This window comes from Amborella trichopoda, chromosome 4 (assembly GCF_054954075.1).
Source record: "Amborella trichopoda isolate Santa Cruz 75 chromosome 4, AtrichopodaSantaCruz75HAP2 v2.0, whole genome shotgun sequence".
Taxonomy (NCBI): domain Eukaryota; kingdom Viridiplantae; phylum Streptophyta; class Magnoliopsida; order Amborellales; family Amborellaceae; genus Amborella; species Amborella trichopoda.
Genome location: NC_142339.1, coordinates 72,955 through 89,787, shown reverse-complemented (window position 1 = coordinate 89,787; position 16,833 = coordinate 72,955). Strand labels below are relative to the sequence as shown.

Genomic DNA, 16,833 nt, shown 5'->3' with positions numbered 1-16,833 from the left:
ATGCACTTCTCTTTATCTCACTAAAAAACAGTGCACAACATAAGTCAGAGACAGAGCTTTGTCAAAGGATGCCAGTATGAAGTAAAGTTGGGGCATGGAAGCAAACAGAAGTCCAATCCAGTACCTTAAAAGGGATCAGATATCCTTCAATCTCGACAATGCAATCATTTATAGGCGGCAAAAGTTCCAAAATATGGGCATTGGATAGTGCTTTCGATGCAGTAAGTCTGACTGACACTTCTACGGTACGGTGGAGATATACACCTAATTGCTGGCCAAACGGTACATCACCATAGGATACAACACTGAATTGCTCAATGGGGATCTCAATAAATGAGCCATAACTTTCATGGACCTCTTTTACGAAGTAAAGGATTTTTTTGCTATATACACCAGAGGATTTTTCATTTTCAGGAACGACTTCGGGTTGTCTCAGTTTGTCCAGACGTTGCCCATACATGTCGTGTAAAGTTTTGAATGTATCTCTGGTTTGCTTCTCTTCAAGAATGTCATTTCTTTTGAGGAAAACCATGGACAGTGCATGTAATTTCTAAACCAAAGGAACATGTAAAATTGGTGAACTTGGATTTTCAGAGCATAATGCAGATATAGCTTCAAGACCCAACAGAAAGAAATGTCCACTCCTGGCAAAATCTATACTCTCAGTGGCATCGATAGTTGCCAAAGGACTCAGGAACCAATGAGGAAGTGGCAACATCTGGTTTGCCCCCTCTATTTGCAATGTGATATACTGCATATTTCCAGCTGAACTACTTGGTCAACAGTTTCTTCATAAATTGCATCCAAATTACCAAACTTTAGTTTGGTTTTGTCAAGGGTTGCTTTTGTTGTCCACTGCATTGTGTGCTCTATTTGATGGATTTCTTTCATCCTAATTCTTGTGGTTATATTTATCTAAAAGCAACTTTCTGATGGATATCTTTCATTCTAATTCTTGTGGTTGTATTTATCTAAAAGCAAAAACTTTATTAAGAACCTGAAAGAAATGAAAACAAGAGGTCAAGCAACTCAAATTCCTCTCGCATCAGATACACCTTTATTAAAGAGTGAGCCCAAGGAAGTGGTGGAGGTCAGGATGCTAGCATATGCCCTTTTGCTCCTTTCTTTTCTGGCCAGGCATTTTCCCTCTCTCGTGTAGGAAAAGGAAAGCAAACCCCTTATCCTCTTAATTGATAATCAGCTAGAAAGAGAACTACTGCATCTTTTCCTTTTCCACTTGTTCCTTCTTCCATGTGTTTTAAAACAATCTCTTTATGTTCTCTCTCTCTCTCAAAGAATGCAAATCTTTCTCTCTCTAACTGGTACAAATGTACTTCTCTTTCTCTCAACAATTGAAGCAGCTGCCATTCCATTTATTTATTATCATAGTGGTCAGAAAACAAACCACAATCAATTTATCATGACACATAAAACCTAAAGCAGTGAAGAAGTTTCTCAAAATCCCAATCCTCAAACTAATCTCCCATTTTACACAGGGACACTGAGCAGAAAAAAAGGTGAACGCGTTGGTTTAGCCCCCCCTTTTTTTTTTTTTTTTTTTTCATGTAAACGGAGGTTGTGGACGAACTGGCTGGGTTGGTTGGTGCGGCTCTGCTGATCTCGGCTCGGCTCTGCTGATATCGGCTCGGCTCGGCTTATATCGGCTCGGCTCGGTTTATATCAGCTCGGCTCAGCTGGTATCGGCTCAGCTCGGCTTATATTATTCGGCTCAGCTCAGTTCCATTATAAATTTACGTGAAGTTAGCTTATCCGAGCCGAATCTAGCTGAGCTGAGCCGAGCTGAACCTAATATAGCTGAGCCGAGCCGAATCTAGCCGAGCTGAGCTGATTTTAGCCGAGCCGAGCCGATATTCATCATCTTTGGCTGAATCGAGCCGATACAAGCTGAGTATAACTAACCCCACAACATTTAAGCTCAAACTAGCCTTATAAAAACCAAAAAACATTTCTAAAAATTCGTTAAAAATTAGAAGAAAAAATATATTAATATTTAGCATCAAAAGCTATCAATAAAAATATAGAAAACTATTTAGATATCATAAAAATAAATTTTCTTAGATAAGCTCAAATTTTTAACTCTTTTATTGGCTCTTTCTCTCTCTAAAACCCTCACTTTCAATCTCCTCCTCGTGGATGCTCTATTATTGATCATAAAAAATTTAAAATCCCAATTTTCTTAACCCTGAACCTACAAGGTCAAAACATGAACCCCCAAGCTCCCAAGTCATCCTTCAAAACACGAGTTTTGAAAAAACCTCTGAGTTTTGAAATCATTTAAGAAGTCTGAATTTTTTCAATAGATCTTCAAAAAATCATATCTTTTAACAAAAACAATATATATAAGTACTTCATGTTTTTATGAAAAACACTTTGGTAATATGATCTCTTGCATATTTAGACAAAATATGAAAATTTGAGAAATACTTCGCTAATATGAAAATTTGAAAATTTGAAAATCACTTCGGTAATATGAAAAACACAAAATTTGAAAATTCCTATGCATATTTAGATAAAATAGGAGACACCTATGCCAAAGTCAAATTGTAAATTGATATCAACAGACCTTATTGGTCATGCAAGGAGCAAATGTTCTCGGGATTGTATACAAAGAAACCATTTACTTTTTCTATAAGGGGGTCACAATTATTTCTACTCATTGCATGTCAAATTTGTTGCCTTAGGGTGGGTCACAAAGTTCGCGAATTTTTTTTTTCAAACTTTGAGTTTATCTAAGGACACTCCTACAACCACCCAATTTGAAATCTAAAGGACATGAATGATTGTGACATCTTTGTACAAAAAGTAAACGGTCTCTTTGTATACTTTTTTATTGTTTTATATATGCTTAACTAAAAAACCCAAAAGCAAATGTTCTACATGTAAATGTGCTTAATACTTCTTTCATGCGCAACAATAGTTATTTTTCATTTTGTTTGTGCAATTGTGCACGTGCACGTATGTGTCGGCATGTAGAGGGAGAGAGAGAAAGAGAGAGAGAGGCTCTTGCACAATTACAAAGTAATATTAGGAATATGGATATGGTTTTGCTTTAGCTGCTGGGGATAAGGAGAGGGGAATAATGGGATAAAAGTGCTGAAAAAAATATAGATATAAGAGAATGTACAGTGAATAGGTGCTTTAATCACATAAATAGTAGAATGGAAAGAATAAGAGGAAATGATGATAAATGGTTACAAGATTACTTATAATGGCAAATACCACCAGAGACTATAATACACATAGCATTCCCCAATTTAACGAATTGAGCTTTAATCAGTTATTTAGATATTCCTCCAACCTAACGGGATCAACAACAAGCCGAATTTAGCCGAGCCGAGCTGATATTTGTCATTATTGGCTGAGCCGAGCCGATATGAGCTGAGTCCCATTACATTATTAAAAAATATATTTATATGTTTAACTCTTTTCTTGGCTCTCACACAGTTTCTCTCTAAAGCCCTCAGTTTTCTCTCTTCCTCTTGGATGCTCTATTATTGATCATAAAAAATTAATCATAAAAAATTAACCCAGTTCCTGCATGCTCTAATATTGATCATAAAAAATTAGAAACCCCAATTTCCTTAACCCCGAACTTACGAGGCCCAAACTTGAACCCCCAAGCTAGCAAGTCATCATCTAAAACGCGAGTTTCAAAAAAATCTCTGATTTTTTAAATCTTTTAAGAATGCCAAGTTTTTTCAAAAAATTATATTTAAATATATATATATATATCCGTACTTCATTTTTTATAAAAAAAACTTCTTCCCTGTAACTTTTTAAGTATGCTTTTTTTCTAGAGAGACAGAAGAGGTAATATGATCTCTTGCAATAGAGGCAGAGAGTATGGCTTCTTTCAAGTCCTTTCTTTCCATAAAGTCTCTCATCTTGTAAAATGCTCTGTTTGCTATTAGACCAATCTTCTTTCTTTATTGTTGATGGCATAGGATTTTTCACTTATGAAGTTATTTTAATAATGGCACCAATTTTGTTGGTTATGTTAAATTGCGCTCAAGCTTCTTTCTCTTTACAAAATCTACAGTCTCTCTCTCTCTTCTTGTTCTTGGACAAGGATAGAATATCAAATGGGAAAGTCATTGTTCTAAGTGTGCCACTTGCAATGCTACCTTTGTTAAGCACATGAGAATCTCATTGCGTCATTTCGAGATAATTTGGAGCATCACAATTATATTCAATGCCCTCCATTGGTTTTATAGAAAGTAAAAGACGTATTTCAATAAATATAAGGGCAAAAGGTTGTCCAAAATTTTGGATTATAGGTTTCTAAAATCACCAATCAGAAATAAGATGTGTGTGTATAAAGATACACACAGGAATATTCATAGCCTATTTGATACTAAAGCAAAGCAACCAAACTCATATCTCAGAGTCAGAGGAAAGACCAGACTGGAACAAATGAGCAGAAATACATGCCAATCAACACACCCACACAGTGAAACCTTCATCTTCATCCTTCTCCAAAAAGTTATTTATATAATCAAGGCAAAATATATACAAGATGTAAAAAACAGAAAAAGAGGCTTCTACAAAGCCACTGGCTTGCTTCGAATGTCAAGAGAACATGAAAATGTGGCTTTTTAAAAGCAATTGCTAATGCCAATTTAATTCTTTCAGTTTCAAATGAGAACCTTGGCAAATCGAGCAAAACATGCGCACAAGAGCAAGCTCTCCATGTTGCAGCAGAGGGTCCTTCCATGACTCGCTGATAAATGTATCGATGCCTTCGATTATTGAACGTTAGGAAATAGGAGGTGCAGGTGGGGCTAGCAACTCTCTTTATTCAGCATCTTCCATGGAAATGAACAACTTGTTTTATGGCATCAAAGATGGACATGTCCTTCACTTCTTCCCATGCTTGCCAATCAGCAATCAGGTCAGCCCAGATCACTCAGAGTTCAGGAACTTTTAACTCTACAATTTGCATTCACCTCTATAGTATACTTCGGGATGGACTTCAATAAAAGTGATATGTCCTCCATGCATGATGATGGCGGTGAAATTCCAAAGCATGCATGTTCCTAATGCAAAAAATTCAAGATTAGTTATTTTGCTAGGGGTACATGGAAAAAAAAGAAATCAAAATTAGGTAATATAATCATATATTCACTCAACCATGAGTGTAACGAGTATTCAAAATTTGAAAATTTCCATGCATATTTAGACAAAATAGGAGACACATATGCCCAAGTCAAATCGTCGATTGATATCAACAAACAATATTGATCACGCAAGGAGCAAATGTTCTCGGGATTGTAAAAGAAACCATTTACTTTTTGTATAAGGGGGTCACAATTACTTTTACTCTTCTACTCGTTGGATGTCAAATTTGATGGCTTAGGGTGGATCATAAAGTCCGAGAATTTTTTTTTCCAAACTTTGAGTTTATCTAATGACACTCCTACAACCATCCAATTTGAGATCTAAGGGACATAAATGATTGTGACCTCCTGTACAAAAAGTAAATGGTCTCTTTGTATACTTTTTATTGTTTTATATATACTTAACAAAAAAACCCATAAGCAAATATTCTACATGTAAATGTGCTTAATACTTCTTTCATGGGTAGCAATAGTTATTTTTCATTTTGTTTGTGCAAATGTGCAGGTGCACGTGTGTGTCGGCATGTAAGGGAGAGAGAGACAGAGGCTTGCACAATTACAAAGTAATATTAGGATTGTGGATATGGTTGGGATAAAACTGCTGAAAAAAATATAGATATGAGATTATGTATAATGAATAGGTGCTTTAATCACATACATGGTAGGATGGAAAGAATACGAGGAAATGGTGATAAATGGTTACAAGATTACTTATAATGGCAAATACCACTAGAGACTACAATACACAGAATTCTCCAATTTCACGATATGAGCTTTAATCAGTTATTTAGATATTCCTCCAGCCTAAGGGGATCAACAACAATATTAAATAGTACCTGTACAGCAAGCACACAAGCCTCATGTAGCAAAGGCTGCTAAGCTGAAAATATGCCTGAAATGCTTGAACAGCCAGACCACCACTGCTGGCATAACTTACTGTTCTTTTCATCCGTCATGGCATTGTGTCAAACATGAGCAAGTGCTGCTAGGGTAAATCCCAGCTCTACCACCTACAAAACATTACATTGATTTAATAAAAGAGATAACTGAGAAACCACCTTGTTTAAAAAAACAAACAACAAATATCTATAATGCAGCTAGCAAAAGGCAAACAAACAGTACATAAAGCCTCATTTTCCATATTCAATGGCTAAATATACTTTTGTGGTCCCTGTTCAAAATAATGACTAATCCCAAAGTTTCATACTCACAAATGTTTTATTAGCAATTTGCCATCATACTATGGGCAGAAATCAAATCCCAAGTCAACTAAAATATCAATGTCTTGAGATGCAATTCATATCATCTATGAATCCCTCTCCTCTCTCTCTCTCTCTCTCTCTCTCTTACACTCCCCACCACCACCACCACCACCACCACCAAACAAACACACAAGAAATAAAAAACTGACAAAAAGAGGCAGAAATATGAACATCTAACCAAATTCAAGGTGAACAGAAAACGAATAGAAAGATCTAGTATTAAAAAGTTCTGAACCTTCCAATGAATCCTCTGGGCATAAAACCCAAATGCAATAAATCAACATGTTCTCCATTAGTCAACCAACCTTCTTTTTTTTCCCGGAGGAAGTTGACTTTTGTATTGATTGTATAGATAATTACTAACAAAAATTAGGCAATTCCCAAAACAGGGTGCCCTATACAGGAAGCCTTGAGGGTCCGAGAATCTTTGCAATAGATCCAAAAATGAGGTGAGCACTAAGGGGGGTCCAAATTCCCCTAGGGATAGTTGAGACTAGCTCCCTCCCTTGCTAGTGCATCTGCCGCAGCGTTACAATTCCTATGTGTGTGTCTCCAAGAGACTTGGATACTGCTGCAAATGTGGCCAATTTCGACAAAAATGTTATCTAGTCTCCAAGGGCAGAGGGCATTGCCAGAAGCCGAAGCGATAGTGTTGCTGGAATATCCTCTACCTACACCTTTCTGCTCCAAAGATGATTAAATCTTCTGAGACCTCTGAGTAGAGACTTGGCCTCAACAAATGTGGAGTCCTTGACCCTGATAGGCAGAGCACAAGAAAGGAGGATCAGGGCTTCAAAATTCCTAAACAGGCATCCAATGCCTGAGGAGCTCTGGTTGCCTAGAGAGCAGCTATCAGATGGCCCAAGGTCTGGTGTCCTTCATAAAGAAGCTCGAGGAATCCTGTGGGTACTTAGGTGCAGCAATGCTTGCCAATTTTGGTGAAGATCCGAAAAGGAGAAGATGGAGAAGATTGGGAGGTTTAGGGCCCAGAATGTGATAAGTGACCTCCTTTTTTCAATAAGAGCTGACGTAGAGGCTCTCTCCTCACTAAAGATCCTATTATTCTTCTCAATTCAAATGGTCCAAAGAGTAGCTGAGATGGAAGCACTCCGTAAAAGATTTCCTGAATTTTTCCAAGGAGAGTTCTAAGGCATAAGGAGAAGAGGTGAGGGATCAATTGGGGAATGACCCACAGCCACTTGAATAGAAGAAGAAGGTCGGTTCAAAGGGCCAAGGCAACCTCACAATTAAGAAATAGATGTTGACTGGTTTGTTCAGCATTGAGGCACATGGCGCACCTATTAGGAAAATGTGTACCCCTTTGCTGTAGTTGATCAAGTGTCAAAGCCCTTTCATAGAGTGCTATCCAAGTAATAAGCTGGATTTTGAGGGCAAAAAGGAGCACCACGCCATGGTGGCTATAGAGGGAAAGGCTGAGAGGGGAGGAGAAGGCAGGGACTATAAGCTTCAGTAAAATGAAGCAACTGTGAATAAACCTGACGAAGAGGGCGATCAGACAATCTTGTCATTGCATGTGGGAGAAAAATATCGAATCGAGCAAGACCGAGAGATTCAAAAACTGGTGAAGCTTGTGGTCAACTAAGAGTCTCTTGAAATTGTGGTTCCAAGATCTCGCATTAGGTGGACCAGTAATGCTTTCTGCCATCGCAGAGGAAGGGTTATGGGGTCAGACAAAAGAAACTAGCAAGGAGTAGTAAAGCGGGTGCGGGTGACGAGGAGGTGAACAAGGAATCGAGTTTCATCGTGTCTATGAGGTCGGTTCGAGTACGGCTAGTTTGAGAGCAAGCTAACTGAAACAAGTAATTGATTCAATTCTCGCCTCATTGTCAGAGGTAAGTGAGGGAGGGAGCGCGACAAGTTCTAGCCTCTCTTCCCTTGAAAGGAGGCTGAACGACACCCGCAAGTATTTGATTTTAGGGAGATACCATCCAGTACCTTCACTGAGGTTCAGCCAGCGAGCCTCTTGATCTGCCACAAAGTTGTGCGTCGCCCCAGTGTCAATCATAGCCTCAGTAGGTTTTTCAATTGATAGACTCTTCTACATACATAAGCTCTCATGCTTGGGGCTTGACTTTCTTCACTTGCCCCTTCAATGAGAAGCCTTAGAGCCCTCACGAGTTTTTCCAGTCTAGCGACTACGACCATAAAGAAAAAGGACATAAAGAAAAGGGAAATACTGGAAATTGTGGCCTTGATAAGGGTTGCTTTGCAGCTTGGTGAAAGGACTCTCCCTTTTCATGAAGCCAGGTGCCACTCGACATATTGGAGGTGGAATATAGAGAGACCCCACCTACCCACTTGGAAACCCTAAATGCGTCCCGTGTTGTACACACGAGATAGTGAGGCACTGAACACCTCAGCCACTATGGCAAGTAGGAAGGGTGAAAGGGGGTCCCCTTGGCAGAGCCCTCTCTAAGCATGAATGTAAACCTTAGATGTGTCATTTATTGGGTCCAAAAATTGGGGTTTTGAAATACACCCTTGTATCCATCTCAACCATAGAGAGCCAAATGGCATTCTGGACAAAGTCTCATCATCATAAGCTTTTTGTTTACCAAGTCTGGGATTTTTGCTCTACAATGGGAATGGATGCACTCGTGTGCTATTAGAGCCCCATCAAGAATCTGATGCTCCTTCTCAAAGGTCCCTTGGGGCGATAAGATCACCTGACCAAGGACACGTTTAAGACGGGAAGCCAGGCCTTTAAGAGAATTTTGTAGGAAGTATTAATCAGACTAATGGGTTTGAAGTCTTTAAGCTCTTTTGCTCCCTCCTTGGGGATCTTGGCAATGAAAGTGGCATTCATCGCCTTATGGATAGTAGTGAAATTCAGAAAAGAAAGCCACAATATCAGTCCTAAGGGTATCCCAAAAGACTTTGAAGAGGGCTATGGGGAAATCCATTAAGGTCTTTAATGGCTTGGAGTACTTTGTCCTCCAAAAAAGGGCTTTCCAAAGAGGCTGCAGATTCGGAAGAAATAGAAGAGAAGGGGTGGTCCGCCATTACTGGCCTAGGACTAGAAGGGGAAGAGAAAAGCTTGGAAAAATATTCGACAACCGCTGCCTCAATGAGATTGGGATGGTCAACAATCTGGTCCTCCACCTTGAAGTGGGTAATACAGTTCTCCCTTCTTTGACAGTTGGCTATCTTGTGGAAATAAGTTGTATTTTGGTTGTCAAGCTTGAGCCATCTGACTTTGGGCCGATGAGCCCAATAAATTTCTTCTTTCTTTAGGAGGAACTGGTAATCACGTTTATGGATGGATCGAGAATCTAGCTGAAGGGGAGGGAGGTCCAAGTTCTTCAATGGAGTCCCAGTGTTGAATAGACCTCAAAAGGGAATCGTTTTGGTATCAGAAGTTTCCAGGGAGTTGTGAACTCCATGATTTCAGGAAAACTTTGAGCATTTGAAGCTTTTTCTACAAGATAAAACCGGCCCACCCATTCACGAGGGGGGAGAAAGACTCCCAATGGTTACGGACAGGAGGGGGAAGCTGGGCTCTTAGAGCCATGACAACTCAAAGAAAAAAGGCTTAGGCCCTCGAGGAAGGGACTGGGTATCTAGCAGGATAGATCTATGATTTGAGGTGGGCTTGGGAAGCACCAGAGAGTGGGTGTCAGGAAACTCATGATCCCACTCGAGAGGGATTAGAAATCTATCTAAATTTGAGAGGCTTGGATTAGCAGAATGACTAGACCAACTGAACTCTGCTCCTTCCAACAGGATGTCTAGAAGACTGTTATGAGACCATCTGGTGAGATTAAAATCACCTCCTACACACCACTTAGAAAAAGGGAGGGTCATCAAAGACTGTAACTCTTTCAAAACGGCCAATTTCTCGTTGTCTTCTTGTGGTCCATAGACCACAATGCATTTCCAATGGAGGGAATCAGTGGTCCTAGCTAGGGTCACTATGACAGAGAACTTGCCAATATGAGAGGCAATTAAGGTGTTGTGAGAAGGGTCCCAAAGGACCCAGATACCGCCAAAAGGTCCTATTGCATCCAGAGCTAACCACTGGTAGGGGAAAGCCCCAAATATTCCGAATTTGGGAGAGGGTGTGGGAAGGAAGTTTGGTTTCCACCAAGCCAAGAAGAGAGGGAGAATACTGTAAAACAAATTGACGAATATTTTTCCATTTTCCTGGGTGGCCCAAACCCTTATATTCCAAATAAAGATCTTCATTGCAAAGATAAGGGGCGAATGACACTCATGGTCGAGCGGCGAGAATGCCGAGGAGCAAAGGGAGTGGGGAGGACCTTAGCTGAGGGTTCTCCTTTCTCATACCTTACTTTGACATAGAGTTGTATAGCTCTTGGGATGCTCTTAAATTGGTAGAGGGAGCCTTACCTTTAACATTCTTTGATTTAGACTGGTGTCTAGATTCGCTATCAGCATTGACGAAGGCTTCACGGGCTTCATGTGGGCCGTTGAACAGGAAGCCCATCATTGAAAGGTTCTTGTGAGGATTGCCTTGGGCTTGGTCGATTTCGTTCATTAAGCTAGAGTCCACAAAGGCCAGTGAAGAAGAGTTTGAGGAATAGGAAGAAGAGGGGTTATCAAAGGGGAGGGAAAGATGTGTGGGTAGGGGAGAAAGATACTCTTCACTAAGATTGTACGGTAGCAAAGGGGGGAGGGGACCTTCAAAAGGGGAAATGTGAAAAGAATGGCAGCCAGGGGGAGTAGGAGGTTGAGGTAGAATTAAGGGTTAAGAGGAAGGCTGAGAGGTGGAATAGATGGCTAAGAATGGGCTTGAATGAGGGCTTGTGCATGAAGGCATCTGGTGAACAGGCTGGGTAGGCCTCGATATCGAAGCTGAATTAGGTGAGGCAATGGTGCCAACAAGGTTGGGACATGGTGGGAGAGAAGAGGAGGAGATGAATTAGGAGGAAAATGGTGAGGTGGACTAATGAGGTTAGGGGAGGGCATACAAAGAGGGGGTGCAGGAGGAAGGGGTTGCAAGCCTAGGATTGCATAGAGAAAGGGTGGAGAGAGAGAGGGGAAAGAGAGCAAGGGTATAGAGGGTATAAGAGCTTGGGCAGAACGAGATAAAGGAGCATTCTGCATGTGGACACGATTGGATGGGTAAAAAGGGGGGGAAGGGGCACGAGAGGAGAGGGCACGTGTACACCTTCCATGTTACAGAGGGGTTGAGAAAAGGCAACTGAAGAAACAACATGGTCAACAAGTGAAAAAGAGGGAAACGAAGGTGGAAGGGAGAGTTGATTGGGAAGGGAAGCAGCGATCACATGCCCACCAAGAGTGGTGCAACAAAGGACAAGGGATAAGGAGCCATGTGGCAGCTCCTGAAAATAGGAAACTACGATCAAGAGATCGTTGAGATGCACGCCAAGGGAGGATCGATGGGGGACAATCGAGAAGGAGCCACGTGACTGTTCTAGATGGGGAGGTAGAGCCACCTGCTCTAAGGCCATGGATGAATTGCCTTGGGAAATGGGGTTTGTGCAGCCACCTGTCGTCCCATCGGCCTTAATGATAGGAGGCTCGAGAGGTGGTGATGCTCCTGGGGCAAAGTTTGCCGCACAATCGAAACTTGGACGCTGACGGTGATTTCTTAGCTGCCCTCTATGTGAGACCTTGGTCCATCGATCCTGGTGTACTGAGGAACATGATCCAAACAGAGGAGGATCGACGATGGGGAGAGGCGAAGGACCCAGGCCAAGGGAATGTGGAAGAAGAGGCCATTAACTTCAGCCAAATGAAGGGCGGGATGAGGGAAGGCGCCAACGATTCCACGAGAAGTTGGATTGATCCAAAAAGTAGGGTGTCTGAGGACCGCTAATGGATCGAGCTAAATGCGCAGTAAGAGTCCCCAATTTTTTTGAAAGTGTCAATGTGCCACTCCTGCATGGGGATGTTGGTGGCTTGGAGCCAAATTGTTTGCGGAAAAACGGCTCCCAAGTTCTCATTCCAAGCAAAAAGGGCGAGAGATGCCCCATTGAACCGAGAATGGTGTCCCTGCAGGGCATTATTACGGCTGACTTCATATGGGAAAGAGAAGAAATTCTCAAGGCAGGTAAGGATTGAGACGGCCCAAACTTTCTTATTCCATTTCTCTAAACCATTGAGGTCGTTGGGGGGGGGGGGGGGGAAGGTGAATTGACCCACCCAAGAGGACCTCAAGGCCTTCACAATATGTGAAGAATGTGGCCCCTCAATTGGAACGACGAAAGGGGCGAGGGAGCTCTATTATGGATGAGGTGGGAGTAGCTATGGTAAAGGGGGGAGGGGGGAGGGGAGTGGTTAGAGAGAAAGAGGGTTGGGCGAAAGAAGGCGGTGGTCGAGTAGGGGCAGGGCTTAAGTGGAGGAAGGCGATGGTTGAGGAGGGCCCAGGCAAGGGAGAGGAGAGAAAGCATTCCCATACGGACCCTGTTGTAGGGAATTTTTGACACACTTGCATCCCCGATATGAATATAGGAGGAGCCATTAGCAACGTAGACCCACAGGTACCAAAAACGCCTAGGGACTATGAGAGCCCCTGACCAAATAAGCCTAATTTTGGACGAATTCGAAAAGGTGTCATCTCGACCTCAAAAAGCATGAGAAGGTAGCATTAGATGTCACATACATGCCCACTAAGTTTTGTCTCGATTCGACAACGATAAAGCAGATCAAAACGATATTTCATTTGCAATGTTGCTCTCTTACATGCCCAAAATACTGCATAATTGGAGCTATACTGTTGAGGCCTCAGTTGGTTGTCAGACAACAACATTTGAACTCAGAAGGCTCAAAAACCTTAGAATATCAAGTTTCGACTCATTCAGACCCACTGAAGGCTGACTTTCCCAAAATAGGTAGGCCTTATACTATTCATGAGAGGTTTAAAGAACCAGTTTCCATACAACAACATTTGAACTCAGAAGGCTCAAAAACCTTAGAATATTAAGTTTCGACTCATTCGGACCCACTGAAGGCTGACTTTCCCAAAATAGGTAGGCCTTACACTATTCATGAGAGGTTTAAAGAACCAGTTTCCATTAATGGAAATTGTGTTTTTCAAAAATGGGATTTCTTCCAAGTCGCATAACCTCTTCATCTTGAACCCAATCGAGACCAAATTTTAGAATGTGGTTCAATTCATCGAGACGCACGTTTCGACATATGGCACGCACAATTTTAGAATGTGGGAAGGTGACGCAGTGAGGTTATTCAATTATCTTGCCTTCCCCTTTTGCTTTTCCTCTTCTTCTCTTCTTATCTCGTCTCACTCCTTAGAAGGGGCTGTGCTCTTGGTTAAATCTCTCCCGTGAGGCCTATCACCTTTGACTCGCCCCGAAGGGCCTTTGATTTCTCCTCTTATTCTTTCTTCACCCCTCATCACTCTACTTTTATTTTAAAGTCACTCTTAGGCGGCTCTTCTGACGCGCATCCTAGTCGGGCTTGACCCACTAACATAGTGTCTTGTGAATCCCCCAGGGTATCTGAGTCTCGTGCTCAGTGCCTTTTCCATGCCTCCTGTAATACCTCGTGGGGGAGGTGACGCCAGAAGATTGCCCAATTTTCCTTCATTTTCTTCCGAGCTTCCAGTAATACCTCCTGAGGGGTGGAATAGATGGCTAAGGATAGGCTTGACAGAGGGTTTGTGCATGAAACCATCTGGTGAACAAGCTGGGTAGGAGGGCTCGACATCAACGCTTGATTAGGCGAGGCAATAGTGCCGCCACAGTTACGAGATGGGAAGAGAGAAGAGGAGGAGATGAATTAGGAGGAAAATAGTGAGGTGAAATAATAAGGCTAGGGGAGGGCATACCGAGCAGGGGTGCAGGAGGAAGGGGTTGCAAGCTTGGGATGGCATTGACAGAGGGTGGAGAGAGAGAGGGCAAAGAAAGCGAGGGTAGAGAGAGTATAGGAGGTTAGAAAGAACGAGATGAAAGAGCAGTTTGCATGTGAATACTTGCACCAATATGATTGGATGGGCGAAAATGGGGGAAAGGGGCACGATAAGAGAGGGCATGTGTCCACCATCCGTGTAGAGGAGGGGCTGAGAAAAGGTAACCGAGGAACAGTAGGGTCAGCAAGTGGAAAGAGGGAAAGGGATGTGCGGCGGACAGTTGCTTGCTACTTTAATAAGACCAGAGGGAGACCTGAAGGGAGGACACCTAGTGTCACGGGATTGGAAAGACAAGCGGCGATCACATGCTCACAAGGAGGGTTAGACAAAGGACAAGGGACAAGGAGCTATGTGGCATCTCCTGAAAAGAGGAAATTGCGATCAAGAGATCGTTGAGATGCACTGTCACACCCCAAGAATTTACAATACATATATTCCTGAGATGTGACAGACAAAACATATATACATCTCTTGATAGGACAAATTTACAATGGCGAGGTCTTACAAAGTAAATAAAGAAAGCTAGCACAACAACAGTATCTTCCAAGGTTGATCTTGACTAGCACTCAAAATGAATCCGCAGTTATCCTGAAAAAATGTTTACCATAGTTTGATGAGTTTGGCTACTCAGTAAGTGATCATCATAATCCTAAAAATAATCATGGTTGAAAGATATCAATAGTTTCAAAAAGAAGATCTATTAACAGAAATGCATCAACAGTTTCACTTTCAATAAATGCATAATTAAGTATAATCCAAATAATTGAAATGCACATAACACTTTAACGGCAGTGCATAATTCAAAGGATTTCACAAAATACCCTACTAGCGTCCCAAGTAGGTCACCTATATACCCCATCAGCGTCCTGATGGGTCCACTTAATCCCTATCGGCATCCCAGATAGGTCCACTTAATCCCTGCAAGTCCATTTATACCTCACCGGCGTACCGGATGAATCCACTTAATCCCTACCGCTGTCCCGGGTAGGTCCACTTATACCTCACCGGCGAACCGGATGAGTCCACTTGCATACTTAAATTATTTTTAAATCTCTTTAAACATTCGAAAGCAGCAAATATCATGTACTCAACATATCACTGAAATCATTAATATGAATCTCACTGGCACCATTAATAACAGTCACTTTCAATAACATTTGAACCAATCAAATATTTTGGGCTCAAATTTAGAAAGGTAGCAGTTCGTAAAGACATTCTAGCATAATTGCCAATCTAATATGTATAGAAAAACTCTAATAGAAATTCAAGAATACGGAATTATCACAATTTATGGGATGTTAATTAGCAATTAAACATTTCACAACAATACTATAATCAAATGCAAAATATCATTTTTCAGATAATAAGGCAGTCATTTGCACATGAAATTCACAATGTCTAAATATTTTAAAACAGTAGAAAGAAATCTCACAATTTTACTAAAAGCAGAAATATCACATTTATTTCTAATAATTTGATAGTATCTAAAATTTTCTAACAATAGACAAGAAAAATAATTAAATTTATTTTTCTAAGAATTTACAGCATTTAAAATTTCTAACATAGATAAAATATCACAATTTTTTTATTAAAAAGATTATTTTTCAAGATAATGAGGTCGTGTGCGCATAAAATTTATCGCACCTAAAATTCATGACAATAAGCAGAAATAATTATTTCATTTTATTTTTAAAAAGAATGGATTATTTTTCGAGACCATGAGGTCACTTACGCACAAAACTTATAAAATAAAGATCCTGGACGGAAATATCACTATTTATTAAAAACATACTATTTTTCAGGAAGACGATATCACTTACTTAAAATATTTTGAGAGGGAGCTTCCGATAAAAATTCGGCTAGAGAGAGAGAGAGAGAGACCTCGCCTCTCGTATTTAAACTCTTACGACACCTTATAATAATATTTTATTAAGTTACACCTCATACACGAGGGGTAACGTTTATATTACTTCTTATACGCTTAAAGCCCACGTCCACTGGACGTGGCAAGGCAACAGCAAACAAACAAATTCCAACTAAAAGCTTTGAAAATGGTGATGGTCCCTAAGGACTATCATGCTCATATGGACCATCACTTATTAAAAGTTTCTTTTCCTTCTTTTTTTTTTTCTTCTTTTTTTTTTTAAAGTTTAAGATTGTTACATGCACACTAGGGGAGGATCGATGGGGGGACAATCGAGAAAGAGCCACGTGGTTTTTTCAGATGGGGAGATAGAGCTGCCTGCTCTAAGCACAGGGATGACTTGCCTTGGGAAATGGGGTTTATGAAGCCACCTATCATCCCATCGGCCTTAATGATGGGAAGCTCGAGAGGTAGTGAAGCTCTTGGGGTACCAGTTTGCTTAGTGCCAACTCAGTGAGCCGCTTGATCGAAACTTGGACGCTGATGGTCATTTCTCGACTGCCCTCTATGCGAGACCTTGGTCCATCCATCCTCGTGTACCGAGGAACGTGATCCAAACAGAGGAGGATCGTGGTCTTTAAGATGGCGGGACGATGGAGGAGAGGTGGAGGACCAAGCCAAGGGAATGTTGAA

At 41.2% G+C, this 16,833-nt stretch overlaps 1 protein-coding gene across 50 annotated transcripts in view; it reads right to left on the bottom strand.

The window, feature by feature from the left end:
- Window positions 1-4,492: 4,492 nt before the first annotated feature.
- Window positions 4,493-16,833, bottom strand: part of LOC110006472 (glyceraldehyde-3-phosphate dehydrogenase, cytosolic) — a 37,121-nt gene continuing 24,780 nt past the window's right edge. For all 50 annotated transcript variants that reach the window (XR_016053627.1, XR_016053644.1, XR_016053639.1 and 47 more), the window contains 2 exons: window positions 5,975-6,148; window positions 4,493-5,057 (listed from right to left, as the gene is read on the bottom strand). The gene's annotated coding sequence lies outside the window, so the exon portion shown is untranslated. The remainder of the gene's footprint in view (window positions 5,058-5,974; window positions 6,149-16,833) is intronic.